Raw genomic sequence first — 5,519 nt, forward strand, 5'->3', positions numbered from 1 at the left:
TGCTCTGGCTGGTTCTGCACCCTTCCACCACCTTACCCCCACAATGCCCCTGACCAGCAGAAAGTAGCCAGAAAGAGTAACGACGCCCCTCCCCATAAAAAACAGAGAAGGTGGAAATGAAGGGTGCAGGAAGTGACCAGAGGGGTGGCTCCTGAAATGGCGCTGACACACCAGACAACAAAGGCCCTAGGTCCCAGCTTCTGTGAGCACAATTCCCCACGCGCATGAATTTCAAACCTTCCCGCTCACAAATTTCAAACCTGCAAGCCTCCAATCCGTAGCCAGCTTTGTTATGCGTCCAATAGGACCATAACACGGCATTGGCCCCACCCTACTCCCATGCAGCTCCTCCAATAGGAACATAGCACGGCCCCTTCTGGCCCCTGTCAGGCTGATAAATACAGCCCTCTTTCCACATCTCTCTCTCGGTCTCTCTTTCTCTCTCTCTCTGTTGCTCTCTCCCTCTCTGCAGCTCTCTCCCCACCTCTCTCCCACTTCCTCTCTCTCTCTTACTCTCTCTTTTCTTTTTTCCCATTACAGATCCCCTCTGTAACAGCTGTTTTAATAAATCTCTTGGTCCTGGCCAGGTGTGGAGTCATTACTGCCACCAAACTTCTTTCACTTATCATTTGAGGTTTTATGTTTAGGTCTTTAATCCATTTAGAATTGATTTTTGTGTATGGTGATAGGTAGGGGTCTTGTTTTAATCTTCTGCCTGTGGTCAGTCAGTTTTCCTGGCACGATTTACTGAATAGGTTCTCCTCTTCCCAGTGGTTGGAGGTGGAGGCTTTGTCAAAGATGAATTGGTTGAGAAATTGAGGTTTTGCTTCTGGGATCTCTATCCTGTTCCATTGGTCTATATGTTTGTTCTTGTACTGATACCAGGCTGCTTTGATTATTGTAGCTTTATATTAAAGTTTAAAGTCTGGGAGTGTGATACCTCATGGCTTTTTTTTTTTTTTTTTGGCTGAGAATTGTTTTGACTATTCATGGTCATTTATGTTTCCTTATGAATTCCTGTATTGTTTTCAGGTCTGAGAAGAATGCTGCTGGTAATTTAATAGGTGTTGTGTTAAATCTGTAGATTGCCTTGGGTTGGATGGACATCTTAGCAATGTTGATTCTTCTGGTCCATGACCGTGAACTATTTTTCCATTTGTTTGTGTCATCTTTGATTTCTTTTAGCAGTGTTTTGTAGTTTTTGTTGTAAAGGTCTTTCATTTCTCTGGTTAGGAAGATGCCAATGTATTTGATTTTTTGGGTGTGTCTATTATGAATGGAATTGTGTTTTTTGTTTGAGTTCCTGTTTGTTTATTGTTGGTGTATAGAAATACGACTGTCTTTTGCACATTTAACTTATACCCTGAGACGTTGCCGAAGTCCTTTATCAGTGCAAGGTTTTTGACAGATTCTCTTGGGTTTTTGAAGTATAGAATTATGTCATCTGCAAAGAGGGATAACTTGACTTCCTCTTTTCCTATTTGGATACCCCTGATCTCTTTCTCTTGTCTGATTGCTGTAGCTAGAACTTCCAAAACTATGTTGAAAAGGAGGGGTGAGAGCAGACATTCTTGTCTTGTTCCAGTTTTCAGGGGAAATGGTTCCAATTTCTGTCTGTGTAGCAGTATGCTGGCTGTAGGTTTCTTGCAAATGGCTCTTACTATTTCGTAATATGTTCCATCTATACTTAGATGTTCGAGGGTTTTTATCAAGAAGGAATGCTGGATTTTATCAAAAGTTTTTTCCACATCTAATGATATAATCATGTAGTTTTTTTGTTTTTACATATGCTGATATATTTAATTATGCTCATGGTCTTGTGAATGTTGAACTGGCCTTACATCCCAGGGGTGAAGCCTACTTGGTCATGGTGGATGATTTTTGAGATGTGTTGTTGGTTTCAGTTTGCTAGGATCTTGTTGAGAAATTTAGCATCTATGTTCATCAAGGATATTGGCCTGTAGTTCTCTTTTTTTATTGGATCTTTACCTGGTTTGGATATCAATGTGATATTAGCTTCATAAAATGATTGGGGGACAGTTCAGTGTTTTTCAATTGCCCGGAATACTTTCAATAGGATTGGTATCAGTTCCTTCTTGTATGTTTTGTAGAATTCTGCTGAAAAGTTATCTGGTCTAGGGCTTTGTTTGTAGGTAGTTTTCTTATGGCATATTCAATTTCCTGGATTGTCATTGATTTATTTAGGGTCTTGATTTCTTCTTGTTTCAACCTGGGGAAGTTGTATGATGTCAGAAATTCCTCCATTTCCTTTAGGTTTTCAAGTTTGTTTCCATACAAGTGTACATATTAGTTTTTGTATTTCTTCAGGGTCGGTTGTAACTTGACCTTTTGCACTTCGATTATGTTTATTTGGGCTTTTTCTCTCTTTTTCTTGATCAGTCTAGCTAGGGGTTCATCAATCTTGTTTTCCTTTCAAAGAACCAACTTTTTGCTTCGTTGTGTTTTTTTGTTTGTCTGTTTGTTTGTGTTTGTTTGTTTTTTGCCTCTTTTTTGTATTATTGTTTTGTCTTCTATGTCTTGAATTTGGGCTTTTATTTTGGTGATCTGGGTTCTTCTGCTGAAGTTAGGGTTTTGATGGCCTTGTTTTTCCAACTTCCTTAGGTGATTTGTTAGGGTGTTAACTTGTGATCTTTCTTTTTTTCTTCATGTGTGTTCATAGAGACATGAGTTCCCCTCTTAGTACTGATTTCATGGCATCCTAGATGTTTTGGTAAGATGTTTCTTCATTATCATTTGTTTCCAGGTATCTTTAAATCTCTGTTTTGATTTCCATGTTGACCCAGGAGTTTTTCAGCATCATGCTATTTAGTGTCCATGTCTTTGTGAATTTGGGGGGAACTTTGTTGGTGTTAATATTTATTTTTATTCCACTGTGGTCTGAGAAGGTGCATGGCAGTATTTCAATCTTATGGATTTTGTTTATGCTTGACTTATGGCCAAGGATGTGATCGATCTTAGAGTACATTCCATGTGGTGATGAGTAGAATGTATATTCCATGGTTCTTGAGTGGAGTGTTCTGTAGATATCAGTTAAGACCATTTGGTCAAGCATCACATTGAGGTTCCAGATCTCCTTGTCGATTTTTTTGTCTTGGTGATCTGTCTAGGATTGTGAGTGGAGTATTTAAGTCCTCAGCTATGATAGTGTTAGAGTCAATATCTTTTTAAAGTTTACCTAAAAACTGCTTTATGAAAGTTGGTTCTCCTATGTTGGGTGCATATATGTTTAGGATGAATATTTCTTGTTGATGGATGGAACCGTTTATCATTATGCAGTGACCTTCCATAGCTCCTTAAACTTTTGATAGCGTCAAGGGTATTTGGTCTGATATTAAGATTGCAACTCCTGCTTTCTTTTGTGTTCCATTTATCTAAAATTTTGCTTCCCATCCTCTTACTTTGAGTCTGTAAGTGTCCTTTGTGGTGAGATGAGTCTCTTGGAGACATTACATTGTTGCCTCATGATATTGTATCCATTTTGCCATTCTATGACTTTTCAGTGGTGCATTTAGTCCATTCACAGTCAGGCTAATTATTGAGATGTTGGAGTTTATCTCTGTCATGAGGTTCTTATAAAGTTTGTTGTTGTTACTGATGTTTACTTATTTGTTTGCTGTGGTTTTTTTGATTTTGGGGTTGATTCATGTGTGTTTTCAATCTTTTTCCTGCATTTTTTTGAAGGGCATTGTTCTTTTTTTTCTTTCTTCTGTGTTTAGTACTTTCTAAGTGTTTCTTGTAGAGCTGGTCTGGAGGCAGCATAAACTCTTAGGGATTGAATGTCTGGGAAGGATTTTAATTCTCCATCACTGATGAAGCTTAGCTTAGCTGGGTAGGTAATTCTTGGTTGAAATTGTTTATCTTTGAGAACTTTGAAGATTGGGCTCCAAGCTCTCCTAGTCTGAAGTGTTTTTGTAGATAAGTCTGCTACTATTCTAATTGGTCTTCCCCAGTAGGTAGTCTGACCTTTTCTCTTGCTGACTTTAGAATTTTTTCTTTTATACCTACTTTGTGTAGGTGAATTACTATGAGTCTAGGAGTTGGTCTTCTCATTTGTTGTCTTGCAGGGATTCTCTGAATCTCTTGTGTTGGAATGATCATGCCACTGATGAGATAAGGGAAGTTTTCTTGGATAATTTCATGGAATGTTTGTTCCAGGGTGGTCTCTGTCTATCCAATTCTCAGGAATTCCAATTAATCTTAGGTTCAGCCTCTTGAAATAATCACTCTTCTCTTGGGGGTTTTGTTCTGTCTTTTTTAACTTCTTTTCTGTTTTTAACAATTTGGGTTAGTGCCAAATTTTGGTCCTCAAGCTCTGAGATTCTTTCTTCTGCTTGGTTAATTCTGCTATCCATGCTTATCAATTTGTTATTTATTTCATTCACTGCATTCTTTATTGATGTTATCTCAGTTATCAACTCCTTCATTCTTTCCTCTTGTCTCTCCTCATTTTTATTTATTCTCTCTATTAGTACCTTGATATCTGGGTTTGTAGTTTGAGACTAGTCACTCTGGGGGCTCTTCATTGTTTACATTCTGAAGTCTGTATTCTCAGTGACTGACCTCCCAGGGGTCTGTGTGAAACCCGTAATCTTCCTTTGGTTTTTCTTCATTCGTGTAGATTTTCTTCTCCTCCTCCCCTTTTTAAAAACTCTTTTTTAATTCTGTTTTTCAGAGACCAGGGGTGGGGGGGTGTAGATTTTACTTCTGTTTTGCTCCATCTCCTACTCTTCCTTATGTAGATCCTCTGGTTTTGTTCAACTCTGAAGCTGGACTGTGGGTAGGGACTGTACTTTTCACAGTTTTGAGATTTAATTGAGGGGGAAGCTGTGATTCAGAAACTATCTGCAGATCCCAGTATCCACTGACAGGTGTGTGGATCCCCTAGAACTCACTTCCCACTGCCTTACAATTTTTCCATGAGTGGGGGTATAGATTTCCCCTGAAAGCAAAATGAGGTAAGAAAAATGAAAAGAATGGAAAAAGGAAGGAGGGAGCTGAGAGGAAGAAGAGGAAGAAAAACAGACAGGTGTACCAACTAACAAATGTAAAGAGACACAAACAAAGACAGAAGATTTTTTTTAAAAACATACAGACAAGCCAGGTTTGGTGGCTCAGCCTGTAATCCCATGCTTTGGAAGGCTGAGGTGAGTGGATTACCTGAGCCCACGGGTTCGTGACCCACCTAGGCAACTTGGTGAGACCTCATCTCTACAATAAATCAAAAATTAGCCGAATGTGGTAGCGTGTGCCTGTAGTTCCAGCTACTTGGAAGGCTGAGGTGGGAGGATCACAGAGCCTAGCAGATTGAGGCTGCAGTGGCCAGGAGTGGTCACTGCACTCCAGTCTGGGCAAGAGAGTGAGACTCCAATTAAAAAAAAAAAAAAGGGAGACGGGGCAAGATGGCGACGGGCATAGGTGAACTTGTGAGATTCTCTGACGGTGAGTTCCCAAAAAGGCTATCACTTCGCTACCCCCATCCCCCAGCCCACCACCAACCG

The sequence above is a fragment of the Carlito syrichta genome, unplaced genomic scaffold, assembly GCF_000164805.1.
Source record: "Carlito syrichta isolate Samal-C Ts95f unplaced genomic scaffold, Tarsius_syrichta-2.0.1 Scaffold305683, whole genome shotgun sequence".
Classification (NCBI taxonomy): Eukaryota; Metazoa; Chordata; class Mammalia; order Primates; family Tarsiidae; genus Carlito; species Carlito syrichta.